Raw genomic sequence first — 15,000 nt, forward strand, 5'->3', positions numbered from 1 at the left:
TGGTGCAGACCCCATGTTGATGCAGACCACATGTTGTGCAGACCCCATCTTGGTGCAGACCCATGTTGGTGCAGACCCCATGTTGGTGCAATACTCAACATACCTATGTGGCCACATATCCCATGTTGGTGCAGACCCATGTTGGTGCAGACCCCATGTTGGTGCAATACTCAACATACCTATGTGGCCATATATCCTATGTTGGTGCAGAACCCACGTTGGTGCAGAACCCATGTTGGTGCAGACCACCATGTTGGTGCAGACCCCATGTTGGTGCAGACCACCATGTTGGTGCAGACCACCATGTTGGTGCAGACCCCATGTTGGTGCAGACCCCATGTTGGTGCAGACCACCATGTTGGTGCAGACCCCATGTTGGTGCAGACCCCATGTTGGTGCAGACCCCATGTTGGTGCAGAACCCACGTTGGTGCAGACCACCATGTTGGAGCAGACCCCATGTTGGTGCAGACCCCATGTTGGTGCAGAACCCATGTTGGTGCAGAACCCACGTTGGTGCAGACCCCATGTTGGTGCAGACCCCATGTTGGTGCAGACCCCATGTTGGTGCAGAACCCACGTTGGTGCAGACCACCATGTTGGAGCAGACCCCATGTTGGTGCAGACCCCATGTTGGTGCAGACCCCATGTTGGTGCAGACCACCATGTTGGTGCAGACCACCATGTTGGTGCAGACCCCATGTTGGTGCAGACCCCATGTTGGTGCAGACCACCATGTTGGAGCAGACCCCATGTTGGTGCAGAACCCATGTTGGTGCAGAACCCACGTTGGTGCAGACCCCATGTTGGTGCAGACCCCATGTTGGTGCAGACCCCATGTTGGTGCAGACCCCATGTTGGTGCAGAACCCACGTTGGAGCAGACCACCATGTTGGAGCAGACCCCATGTTGGTGCAGACCCCATGTTGGTGCAGACCCCATGTTGGTGCAGAACCCACGTTGGTGCAGACCCCATGTTGGTGCAGACCACCATGTTGGTGCAGACCACCATGTTGGTGCAGACCCCATGTTGGTGCAGACCCCATGTTGGTGCAGACCACCATGTTGGTGCAGACCACCATGTTGGTGCAGACCCCATGTTGGTGCAGACCCCATGTTGGTGCAGACCCCATGTTGATGCAGACCACATGTTGTGCAGACCCCATGTTGGTGCAGACCACCATGTTGGTGCAGACCACCATGTTGGTGCAGACCCCATGTTGGTGCAGACCACCATGTTGGTGCAGACCCCATGTTGGTGCAGACCCCATGTTGGTGCAGACCACCATGTTGGTGCAGACGCCATGTTGGTGCAGACCCATGTTGGTGCAGACCACCATGTTGGTGCAGACGCCATGTTGGTGCAGACCCATGTTGGTGCAGAACTCAACATACCTATGTGGCCACATATCCTATGTTGGTGCAGACCAGAGTTTCCCATAAACTTTTGTTTTTGTTGTCCTTCATCTGGGATTACTTTCCCCCCTCCGTAAATCCCCCTTCCTTCATGATCCCTGTGGGGGGGGGTAATCCCCCAACTCCGGGATTTATATGAGAAGACATGAAGGTGTGTGTGTGTGTGTGTGTGTGTGTGTGTGTGTGTGTTGTGTGTGTTGTGTGTGTGTGTGTGTGTGTGTGTAAACCTGGGTCACGGGCTGGCTCGATGTAGATGGGAGATGTCACGGTCTTGTAACACGCTGTACGACCTAGACAGCTGTCGACCTCCAACGGGTGTATGACTGTTTGAGTAGTTGTCACGGACCCTTTGAGCACAGCTGTGCGACCCTTGAGCAAGGATGTACGATCCTTTGAGCACGGCTGTACGACCCTTGAGCAAGGATGTACGACCCTTGAGCACGGCTGCGCGACCCTTTGAGTACGTCTGTACGACCTTTTGAGTACGTCTGTATGACCCTTTGTGCACGGCTGTACGACCTCTGAGTACGGCTGTACGACCCCTGAGCACGACTGTAGGACCTTTTGAGCACGGCTGTACGACCCTTGACCACGGCTGTATGACCCTTTGAGCACGACTGTACGACCCTTTGACCACGGCTGTATGACCCTTTGAGCACGGCTGTACGACCCTTTGATCACGGCTACACGACCTTTGAGTAAGTCTGTACGACCCTTAACCACGGCTGTATGACCTTTTGAGCACGACTGTACGACCCTTGAGCAAGGCTGTATGACCTTTTGAGCAAGGCTGTACGACCCTTAAGCACGACTGTACGACCATTTGAGCAAGGCTGTATGACCCTTTGAGCACGGCTGTACGACCCTTGAACACGATGACGGCACGACACTTGGCTATGATTGTCTGACCTTTGACCTGATCCTTAAGGATCAGGTCAAAGGCCCTTAGCCATCATACCCCAAAGGTCGTACTGTCGTGCCCAGGAGGTCGTACCGTCGTGCTTAGGGGGTCGTACCGTCGTGCACAGTCACTGCAAGGTCTTGTGATAAGAAGGGTCGTACGGTGAGAGGTCATCCAACCCTATCATTCACTGCTGACCTCCATGTCTGCTGTTGTTCTGTATGTTTACGGTTGAATATGGTAAACAAACAAACACACACACACACACACACACACACACACACACACACACAGAAACACACACACACACACACACACACACACACACACACACACACACATACATATACACACACACACACACACAGAAACACACACACACACACACACACAGACACACACACACACACACACACACACACACATACAATTACCATCAGAATAAACATGTCATTAAGGGAAGTAATTTATCATTTGTAATATCAAGGGAATAATATTCTAAGGAAATGTGGTTTCATTCTAGTATTATAGACTTTACAGTTCGGGAAGACACTCTGATTGGACTTGCCGATTTCTAGAATGCCATTAAAAAAACAATATATGAACCAACACTGGGTAAATTCAAAAGCCTTAAGTATCAAAGAGATACATGGAGTCCTTGCGTATGTATAACGCTATATGTACAAATATCTAATTATATAAAGATAACGACCAATTACACTCCTCCAAACTGCTTTATCCTCAAGGCCGAGGGGTTCCATTTATCAATAAACTCATTATATAACTTCCAACCTCCATAAACTGACAATATATTCCTTAGCAATTTACCCAAGTCCTGGAGCCCTCCTTATACAACACAGTTAGTCACATGGGTGCTGATATTGATCTAGAATAATACATTACATTCCTTGATAATGTGGGGAAAGGGGGGAGGGGGAAGGGGGTTAAAAGTGTGGTAGTTATATAAGAACTTGTACTAACCACCTCATTTTGAGGTGACAAAAACGTTAACGAGAAAAAAAAAAAAAAGATCGCTGTATGCCACATGTACACGCCATCCGCAAGTGGCGGGAAAGTGGCATAAAACTGTTGCTGGATGGATAAACATGGCCGCTTTGGGAGCTCACAATTTCTAACCATTACGTTAATGCAGCTGGGCGGGATAAGACGTGCGTATAGTACATTCCTCTACGATGAGAAACAAAAGAAATAACAATAATAATATAATCCCATCATATATTTTTCATTCTGAGAGAGAGAGAAAATAAAAATAATGCGGTAAAGAATCGTCGTCAATGGTGTAAAATGCCTCAAGGTTGGGTTGGCCAGTCATGCGTGCTGGCTGGTGTGTGAGAGTGGGAATACGAGTTTAAGAATCTGCAAACGGATGATTAGACACTCCACAAACTAGCGCAGGATGAAAGAAATAAAAAACAGAAGAAACTAGGCTTATTACCTCGCTAAAAGCCTCTCGTTCTGGGAGTGTCAGCCATGAGTATAGGAAACTTATGACATAATGGAGACTGCAATGGATGATGGACGAGCTGGACTGCGGGAGGTTGATGATGGTCATAGAGAAAATGGTATTTCGTGTTTCCCGCGTCAGCGAGGCAGCGCAAGGACACAGACGAAGAATGGTCCAACCACTCATATACACATATATACATAAACGCCCATATACATACATATACATTTCAATGTATACATACATACACAGACATATACATGTTTACACATGCATATATTCATACTTGCTGCCTTCATCCATTCTCGTCGCCACCCCGCCACACAGGAAACAGCCCCCCCCCCCCAATACAGCGAGGTAGCGCCAGGAAAAGGTAAAGAGGCCACATTCGTTCACACTCAGTCTCTAGCAGTCATGTAATAATGCACAGAAACCACAGCTCCCTTTCCACATCCAGGCCCCACAAAACTTTCCATGGTTTACCCCAGACGCTTCACATGTCCTGGTTCAATCCACTGCCAGCACGTCGACCCCGGTATACCACATCGTTCTAATTCACTCTATTCCTTGCACGCCTTTCACCCTCCTGCATATTCAGGCCCCGATCGCTGAAAATCTTTTTCACTCCATCCTTCCACCTCCAATTTGGTCTCCCACTTCTTGTTCCCTCCACCCCTGACACATATATCCTCTTGGTCAATCTTTCCTCACTCATTCTCTCCATGTGACCAAACCATTTCAACACACCCTCTTCTGCTCTCTCAACCACGCACTTTTTTATTACCACACATCCCTTTTTCTGAGACATGATGTTATTAGGGGAATACAGTATAACTACAGCTGAGTGATCTTTTTGTTACAATTTCAGTAGCACTTAGAGAACATCAAACCTGGAAAATGTTATACAATTTCGTAAGAAATGACCCAAGAAATTACCCCATTATTCTCTTTCTTCAAAATATACACAAGTCTAAATTAGAACCATATTTCACAGCCGATAATACATACAAACTGTCTCTCTAGGCTGTAATATATATATTTTTTTCAGGATATGTAATTAAAACAGCAGTGATGGCCGACCAATGGCGGCGAAGCCTCGCTCTGACGTCACCCTCGGCCAGCCTGCCAGACGTAAAAGCAACTCCATAATGAAAGCGCCCCACACCCCCCCCAGTCGTGAACCAGGAATGTAAAATGTGGAACAGTTGTTAATAAAGAAAGGAGGGGAGGGTACACTTAATAGTTTACGATGATGAGTGTAAAAAAAAATAATAATAAAAGGAGAGAGAAAATTGGTGAATACGAGAGGAGCAAAATTGTCGGGTGTACGACGTGATGGAAGCAAAAATTACTTTAGCGATGCTGATTGTAGGCTGACCTAGCATTTTTACGACCCCACACTCCACCTGAAATAATATACCTATGACCTACCATTATCAGCCTCGCTACATATTAGACCACTTCCTTTTTAAGGTTAGGTGTACCAGGATAATTTCTCCGTACACCAGCCGAGGGTGGGCGGGTGCGGGTGTGTTGTTGACAGATGCAACTGTAGTATTACCAAGGTCACAATGTTCGGTGCCATTGTATGGACAAAGTCGAGGTGTTCTTTATAAACGTTTGCCCTCAAATATTCAAGAAACTGGTAAGTTTTTAAGTAAAAAAAAAAAATCTATATAAGGGTCTTTAAATTCTATATGTCTTTTTTTTATTAAAAAAAAAAGAGGTACTTATAGATTTGGAATTCAATGGGAATGTGGGCATATATATGTACATAATCATATATATTGAAAAGGATCACAATTTTACGCGTGATCAAGTATATTCCTATGAGTCCACGGGGAAAATGAAACACGATAAGTTCCCAACTGCACTTTCGTGTAATAATCACATCATTAGTGGAGATACAAGAGAGAAATATAGGTCAGCTAGTCTTGGACAATCACGTCTTTACCAAATGGCGTCCTGGCTACGTCTCTTCGTTGTATATCAACTGACCGTTATATTTCTCTCTTGTGTCTCCCCTGATGATGTGATTATTACACGAAAGTGCACTTGAGAACTTATCGTGTTTCATTTTCCCCTTGGAATATATATATATATATATATATATATATATATATATATATATATATATATATATATATATATATATATATATATATTCTTTTTTTTCATACTATTCGCCATTTCCCGCGATAGCGAGGTAGCGTTAAGAACAGAGGACTGGGCCTTTGAGGGAACATCCTCACCTGGCCCCCTTCTCCGCTCCTTCCTTTGGAAAATTAAATATATATATATATATATATATATATATATATATATATATATATATATATATATATATATATATATCAGTGCTGCCAAGTCAAACAAAAAAAATCCAACCCTACTTAACATATTACAGTCTTCTAATTACACAAAAAAATATTATAAAACACCCAGGAAGTAAGATCAACCATATAATTGCTAACTGCAGACACATACACAAAACAATCTTGGGAGAATTTTGACGCCTTCCAGAGAATAGCAACAAAACTCAAAACATCGCGACACTCTATGACTTGCGGTCCTGGCTAGTGGACGTGGCCGACTTTCTGAGCCCTGCAGTCGAAAGGAACACCTAGAGGGACAGGAAGTATAAAGCTAACTACCCAACCCTCTCCTCCCTCTGTGTCTCTCATGGAGTCATCACTCAATGTTTGAAGACGTCCATGGTCATCACTGCTTCAATGGATGGATTGTCAGCTTGTATATTCCCCCATAGTGAACACCGCTGTATGTGGTCACCCACTGGGAAATAGTGAACATAAGCTAAGAGCTTAATTACCATCGAATTGTGAGCATGGGTTAACTACTGTCCAAAATCCAATTCGAAAATCAACCACAAACACGTATCATTACACACTATACACCTGTGGTTAGGTTAGGTTAGGTTAGTCTGTTAGGTTAGTCTAAGTTAAGTTAGGTCAGGTTAGTCTAAGATAGGTTACGTTACGTTTGTCTAAGTTAGGTCAGGTTAGGTTTCGTTTGAGTTAAGTTAGGTCAGGTTAGGTCAAGTTAGGTTAGGTGAAATCGTTCTGGTTGGGGTGTGTATGGTTAGGTTAGGTTAGGTTAGGTTAGGTTAGGTTAGGTTAGGTTAGGTTAGGTTAGGTTAGGTTAGGTTAGGTTAGGTTAGGTTAGGTTAGGTTAGGTTAGGTTAGGTTAGGTTAGGTTAGGTTAGGTTAGGTTAGGTTAGGTTAGGTTAGGTTAGGTTAGGTTAGGTTAGGTTAGGTTAGGTTAGGTTAGGTTAGGTTAGGTTAGGTTAGGTTAGGTTAGGTTAGGTTAGGTTAGGTTAGGTTAGGTTAGGTTAGGTTAGGTTAGGTTAGGTTAGGTTAGGTTAGGTTAGGTTAGGTTAGGTTAGGTTAGGTTAGGTTAGGTTAGGTTAGGTTAGGTTAGGTTAGGTTAGGTTAGGTTAGGTTAGGTTAGGTTAGGTTAGGTTAGGTTAGGTTAGGTTAGGTTAGGTTAGGTTAGGTTAGGTTAGGTTAGGTTAGGTTAGGTTAGGTTAGGTTAGGTTAGGTTAGGTTAGGTTAGGTTAGGTTAGGTTAGGTTAGGTTAGGTTAGGTTAGGTTAGGTTAGGTTAGGTTAGGTTAGGTTAGGTTAGGTTAGGTTAGGTTAGGTTAGGTTAGGTTAGGTTAGGTTAGGTTAGGTTAGGTTAGGTTAGGTTAGGTTAGGTTAGGTTAGGTTAGGTTAGGTTAGGTTAGGTTAGGTTAGGTTAGGTTAGGTTAGGTTAGGTTAGGTTAGGTTAGGTTAGGTTAGGTTAGGTTAGGTTAGGTTAGGTTAGGTTAGGTTAGGTTAGGTTAGGTTAGGTTAGGTTAGGTTAGGTTAGGTTAGGTTAGGTTAGGTTAGGTTAGGTTAGGTTAGGTTAGGTTAGGTTAGGTTAGGTTAGGTTAGGTTAGGTTAGGTTAGGTTAGGTTAGGTTAGGTTAGGTTAGGTTAGGTTAGGTTAGGTTAGGTTAGGTTAGGTTAGGTTAGGTTAGGTTAGGTTAGGTTAGGTTAGGTTAGGTTAGGTTAGGTTAGGTTAGGTTAGGTTAGGTTAGGTTAGGTTAGGTTAGGTTAGGTTAGGTTAGGTTAGGTTAGGTTAGGTTAGGTTAGGTTAGGTTAGGTTAGGTTAGGTTAGGTTAGGTTAGGTTAGGTTAGGTTAGGTTAGGTTAGGTTAGGTTAGGTTAGGTTAGGTTAGGTTAGGTTAGGTTAGGTTAGGTTAGGTTAGGTTAGGTTAGGTTAGGTTAGGTTAGGTTAGGTTAGGTTAGGTTAGGTTAGGTTAGGTTAGGTTAGGTTAGGTTAGGTTAGGTTAGGTTAGGTTAGGTTAGGTTAGGTTAGGTTAGGTTAGGTTAGGTTAGGTTAGGTTAGGTTAGGTTAGGTTAGGTTAGGTTAGGTTAGGTTAGGTTAGGTTAGGTTAGGTTAGGTTAGGTTAGGTTAGGTTAGGTTAGGTTAGGTTAGGTTAGGTTAGGTTAGGTTAGGTTAGGTTAGGTTAGGTTAGGTTAGGTTAGGTTAGGTTAGGTTAGGTTAGGTTAGGTTAGGTTAGGTTAGGTTAGGTTAGGTTAGGTTAGGTTAGGTTAGGTTAGGTTAGGTTAGGTTAGGTTAGGTTAGGTTAGGTTAGGTTAGGTTAGGTTAGGTTAGGTTAGGTTAGGTTAGGTTAGGTTAGGTTAGGTTAGGTTAGGTTAGGTTAGGTTAGGTTAGGTTAGGTTAGGTTAGGTTAGGTTAGGTTAGGTTAGGTTAGGTTAGGTTAGGTTAGGTTAGGTTAGGTTAGGTTAGGTTAGGTTAGGTTAGGTTAGGTTAGGTTAGGTTAGGTTAGGTTAGGTTAGGTTAGGTTAGGTTAGGTTAGGTTAGGTTAGGTTAGGTTAGGTTAGGTTAGGTTAGGTTAGGTTAGGTTAGGTTAGGTTAGGTTAGGTTAGGTTAGGTTAGGTTAGGTTAGGTTAGGTTAGGTTAGGTTAGGTTAGGTTAGGTTAGGTTAGGTTAGGTTAGGTTAGGTTAGGTTAGGTTAGGTTAGGTTAGGTTAGGTTAGGTTAGGTTAGGTTAGGTTAGGTTAGGTTAGGTTAGGTTAGGTTAGGTTAGGTTAGGTTAGGTTAGGTTAGGTTAGGTTAGGTTAGGTTAGGTTAGGTTAGGTTAGGTTAGGTTAGGTTAGGTTAGGTTAGGTTAGGTTAGGTTAGGTTAGGTTAGGTTAGGTTAGGTTAGGTTAGGTTAGGTTAGGTTAGGTTAGGTTAGGTTAGGTTAGGTTAGGTTAGGTTAGGTTAGGTTAGGTTAGGTTAGGTTAGGTTAGGTTAGGTTAGGTTAGGTTAGGTTAGGTTAGGTTAGGTTAGGTTAGGTTAGGTTAGGTTAGGTTAGGTTAGGTTAGGTTAGGTTAGGTTAGGTTAGGTTAGGTTAGGTTAGGTTAGGTTAGGTTAGGTTAGGTTAGGTTAGGTTAGGTTAGGTTAGGTTAGGTTAGGTTAGGTTAGGTTAGGTTAGGTTAGGTTAGGTTAGGTTAGGTTAGGTTAGGTTAGGTTAGGTTAGGTTAGGTTAGGTTAGGTTAGGTTAGGTTAGGTTAGGTTAGGTTAGGTTAGGTTAGGTTAGGTTAGGTTAGGTTAGGTTAGGTTAGGTTAGGTTAGGTTAGGTTAGGTTAGGTTAGGTTAGGTTAGGTTAGGTTAGGTTAGGTTAGGTTAGGTTAGGTTAGGTTAGGTTAGGTTAGGTTAGGTTAGGTTAGGTTAGGTTAGGTTAGGTTAGGTTAGGTTAGGTTAGGTTAGGTTAGGTTAGGTTAGGTTAGGTTAGGTTAGGTTAGGTTAGGTTAGGTTAGGTTAGGTTAGGTTAGGTTAGGTTAGGTTAGGTTAGGTTAGGTTAGGTTAGGTTAGGTTAGGTTAGGTTAGGTTAGGTTAGGTTAGGTTAGGTTAGGTTAGGTTAGGTTAGGTTAGGTTAGGTTAGGTTAGGTTAGGTTAGGTTAGGTTAGGTTAGGTTAGGTTAGGTTAGGTTAGGTTAGGTTAGGTTAGGTTAGGTTAGGTTAGGTTAGGTTAGGTTAGGTTAGGTTAGGTTAGGTTAGGTTAGGTTAGGTTAGGTTAGGTTAGGTTAGGTTAGGTTAGGTTAGGTTAGGTTAGGTTAGGTTAGGTTAGGTTAGGTTAGGTTAGGTTAGGTTAGGTTAGGTTAGGTTAGGTTAGGTTAGGTTAGGTTAGGTTAGGTTAGGTTAGGTTAGGTTAGGTTAGGTTAGGTTAGGTTAGGTTAGGTTAGGTTAGGTTAGGTTAGGTTAGGTTAGGTTAGGTTAGGTTAGGTTAGGTTAGGTTAGGTTAGGTTAGGTTAGGTTAGGTTAGGTTAGGTTAGGTTAGGTTAGGTTAGGTTAGGTTAGGTTAGGTTAGGTTAGGTTAGGTTAGGTTAGGTTAGGTTAGGTTAGGTTAGGTTAGGTTAGGTTAGGTTAGGTTAGGTTAGGTTAGGTTAGGTTAGGTTAGGTTAGGTTAGGTTAGGTTAGGTTAGGTTAGGTTAGGTTAGGTTAGGTTAGGTTAGGTTAGGTTAGGTTAGGTTAGGTTAGGTTAGGTTAGGTTAGTCCCTACAACACCGTTCGTTCCCTTGGCCGCCCCATTACAACCCTAACCACCTGGCTACCAATCACCAATTGTTTTCGTTCTGGGTTGGGTTGGTGTCGCCTCACGTGATCTCGAAACAACGTCTTTCGTCACGTGCCCCTTGTATCCTGTCTGTGATCACGTGAAATTGATTTCTGGTGGAAAATAAACTAGTTCTACGTGATCAACTCCTGTTAACCCTGGCTAGCTGTTTTAGCTCAATAATCCTCTTTGAACACCTTCCTTCAAGCGCTCTTAAAATTATAAACTCGACTCCACATTTTTTTTTTTTCACTGGTTATTCTCTATTGATATTTCTCGAGATTAATAATATCTCTGCGCAATTCAATCTTTCGCGCTCTTGAAATATGTTTTGTGCCGGCGGCCGTCGTCTTTCCCGAATGTTGTTGTACCCCGGCGGTCGCTCGGCTTTTGTTTACGTCTTGCAGCCAAGCCTGCAAAAGGGGAGTCAGGGGGCGGGGGTTGCTGGGTTACCCCTAATCTGGCAACCCTTCTTTCAGATTTACGATGGAGAGAGAGAGAGAGAGAGAGAGAGAGAGAGAGAGAGAGAGAGAGAGAGAGAGAGAGAGAGAGAATATATATATGAGGAGTAGGACAGTCTATAAAGATGGCATGAGGTCGGAGGGGAAGGGGAAAATATATTCGTGCGAGGTTGAATTCCATTTTCTCTCACAGGTTTTCAAAAACAAGTTGGTTAACGGTCAATGATGGGTGTGTGTATGTGTGTGTGTGTGTGTGTGTGTGTGTGTGTGTGTGTTATCTTGCTATTCCAATGTTGTCTGTAACGTAAAGCTGTCAGCGTTCAAGACCCAGGCAATTTTAAGAACTACTCCCAAGCAACTAGAAATTAATTAATGTTAAACACTTTCTTTAAAACCATATATACAACTTGGCTCTACATGCAAATACAGAGAAATGTCTATGGTTCCTTAATTTACCTGTATCTACATGAGTTCCTGTATCAAAGGGAGGGTGAGGGAGAACATGAGAAATTACCATAATTTCAAAACACGACCATATTTACCAACTTGTGAAGTAGGAAGAGAGAGAAATCTCCACGCATGAGGACATATAATGAACTGTCCTGTACCATCACATACCAGTTTAGAAAACCTTTGTAAAGTCAAAGGCAATCACAGTTTCAGTGTTGAATCACATGCGTTCTTACGTGTCCAAAGCAGTAATGGCATTGTACAATAAGTGTAGCTATTTAGATTTATAAATTTCTCTCTCTCTCTCTCTCTCTCTCTCTCTCTCTCTCTCTCTCTCTCTCTCTCTCTCTCTCTCTTCAGTATTGTTAAAGTTAGTGTTAGGCACAGCAACGTTCATCATAGAAAATGTGTGTTGATCTAAAACGCTGAATTTACTCTGAAAGATTATGTCCTAATTTATTTTCTCTTAAACAAAACTACGAACTATAAATTTCTAGAGAAAGGAAGGCAGAACAGAGGACTGAGGTCACTAGTTCATATAATCATTTAACACAGTCACACTGACAAAAATTTCAATACAGAACTAAAATTTTTTTTTGTATTGTCAGAAAAACAAAAAACAATTCAATGGAATCATTTGACTATAAAGTATGAATTTCTAATGATTATCTAGGAATACTTCTATGATAACGATAAATAATATAATCTTTTACAACATTTTAAACTTTCACAAAATCACGTAAGTTAACCTAAAACGCAAACTTTACCACGAAGTATTGCATCACAGTAGGCTAAATCAATATCGATTTGTACCACAACTTCTTAAATTTCTACTGATATCAAATATCAATAGGACTAATGTTTTTTTTATCATCTATAAACATCTAATATCAATTTACATTTTGTGATATTTACCTACATAAAACTGTACAGTTTGAGCTACTATTACCCTGTTTTCCCTTCTGAACATTAATCTTTAAATTTAATGTATAATAATAACAATAATTATTGGTTTATTCATTCTTCATCAGCCACTTATCTCGCTAGATCTTACACACTTACATCACGATACTTTAATAAGAATCATGGCACTTAAGGTCACGGGAGGGCTGGATACTTAAATCCTTTAAGTGACCAAATGAGTGAAGTTCATACTCAAATTAGCAAACATAAAGGAAACTTTAATTGGTAAATTGGCTCATATATGCCGCATTTAGTGGTGATATATGCTGTACATAGCGATAAATAACAGAAGGTGACTGACTTACAGTAATATATTACTTGACATAAGTAAAGGAAAACAAACTAAGGTGTTTAGTTATACAGCTTTGCCTTGGTTCATGGGCCTGGTGTCCACAATGGCAGGGAGAGAGAGGACTATTATCATCATGTGTACAGAAGCTCTTCTGGACAGTACGAGGCGAACTGGGTGACGAACACTGGTCTGTGGGCGTCGAGGGAAGGGGGAAAAGGTCAAGGTGAGAAGTGTGTGTGTGTGTGTGTGTGTGTGTGTGTGTGTGTGTGTGTGTGTGTCTGTGTATGTGTGTATGTATGTGTGTGTGGTGTATGTATGTAAAGGCTCGGGCTGGTCCACGGGGAAAATGAAACACGATAAGTTCCCAAGTGCACTTTCGTGTAATAATCGATGTATATCAACTGACTTATGATTCTCTCTTGTGTCTCCCCTGATGATGTGATTATTACATGAAAGTGCACTTGGGAACTTATCGTATTTCATTTTCCCCGGGGACTCATAGGAATATATATATATATATATATATATATATATATATATATATATATATATATATATATATACTGTGTGAGCGTGTAGGATCTCAGCAATAATCTTAACATCACCGGCAGTTATAGACACTTTGCCCTTGATGGCATTCAACCATAACATTCCTGCGATAGACACTATACAACACGGGGATACGAAGCGCTACACCTACAACCACGGAAATACAACAACAACAAAAAAGAGGAATCGAACCAACATACCACACGTAGAAGGTTGAAACATGTAATCAACTGTAATCATCGAGAGAAAGTAAACTCCTTCAACAGTGCTGGATCCAGTCCCCGCCGCCCCGCTACCACCCACCCACCCACCAACCGCCTGCCTCTTAACCTCTCTTTCCTAACTTCTCTCTCTCTTTTTTAGCTCCTCTCGTTAAAGAAAAAGAAAAAAAAATGTCTAAATCACGCCCCATCCATAACCTTGACTTGTTCATAGACTCTTGGCAATTACCTTCACTGGGGATAATTCCGGTGATATACAACAAACTGTATCATCATCATCTTCGTGTAACGGACGAATCTCTCCCAAACAAACGGCGACATTGCACGCCAGCGTCGGACGTGTCTCCCTGGATGAGAAAATCTCTCTCTCTCTCTCTCTCTCTCTCTCTCTCTCTCTCTCTCTCTCTCTCTCTCTCTCTCTCTCTCTCTCTCTCTCACCCCTCGAGAACTTAACGTATAACAGAACATTACTTTCTTCGCCCAGGACGTGCGCGTGACACGTCATCTGGGGAGGGGTTGAGTTGGATGTTGTTGGCTGGGGTACAATAATAATAATAATAATAATAATAATAATAATAATAATAATAATAATAATCCATCACTGATTCCCTAAATACAGTTGTTGTTGTTGTTCGCTGATGATACAGCGCTGGTGGCTGATTCATGTGAGAAACTGCAGAAGCTGGTGACTGAGTTTGGGAAAGTGTGTGGAAGAAGAAAGTTAAGAGTAAATGTGAATAAGAGCAAGGTTATTAGGTACAGTAGGGTTGAGGGTCAAGTCAATTGGGAGGTGAGTTTGAATGGAGAAAAACTGGAGGAAGTGAAGTGTTTTAGATATCTGGGAGTGGATCTGTCAGCGGATGGAACCATGGAAGCGGAAGTGGATCATAGGGTGGGGGAGGGGGCGAAAATTTTGGGAGCCTTGAAAAATGTGTGGAAGTCGAGAACATTATCTCGGAAAGCAAAAATGGGTATGTTTGAGGGAATAGTGGTTCCAACAATGTTGTATGGTTGCGAGGCGTGGGCTATGGATAGAGATGTGCGCAGGAGGATGGATGTGCTGGAAATGAGATGTTTGAGGACAATGTGTGGTGTGAGGTGGTTTGATCGAGTAAGTAACGTAAGGGTAAGAGAGATGTGTGGAAATAAAAAGAGCGTGGTTGAGAGAGCAGAAGAGGGTGTTTTGAAATGGTTTGGGCACATGGAGAGAATGAGTGAGGAAAGATTGACCAAGAGGATATATGTGTCGGAGGTGGAGGGAACGAGGAGAAGAGGGAGACCAAATTGGAGGTGGAAAGATGGAGTGAAAAAGATTTTGTGTGATCGGGGCCTGAACATGCAGGAGGGTGAAAGGAGGGCAAGGAATAGAGTGAATTGGATCGATGTGGTATACAGGGGTTGACTTGCTGTCAGTGGAGTGAATCAAGGCATGTGAAGCGTCTGGGGTAAACCATGGAAAGCTGTGTAGGTATGTATATTTGCGTGTGTGGACGTGTGTATGTACATGTGTATGGGGGGGGGTTGGGCCATTTCTTTCGTCTGTTTCCTTGCGCTACCTCGCAAGCGCGGGAGACAGCGACAGGGTATAAAAAAAAAAAAAAAAAAAAAAAAATAATAATAATAATAATAATAATACGGCAGTATAAGGGGGATGGGGGTTGGTTGGTTGGTGTTGGCTG

At 42.5% G+C, this 15,000-nt stretch overlaps 1 protein-coding gene across 3 annotated transcripts in view; it reads right to left on the reverse strand.

Annotated features, from left to right (window-relative positions):
- The window catches only part of LOC139758579 (uncharacterized), a 433,037-nt gene that overhangs the window by 66,319 nt on the left and 351,718 nt on the right, over positions 1-15,000 (reverse strand). The window lies entirely within an intron of this gene.

Source organism: Panulirus ornatus, chromosome 2 (genome assembly GCF_036320965.1).
Source record: "Panulirus ornatus isolate Po-2019 chromosome 2, ASM3632096v1, whole genome shotgun sequence".
Lineage (NCBI taxonomy): Eukaryota > Metazoa > Arthropoda > Malacostraca > Decapoda > Palinuridae > Panulirus > Panulirus ornatus.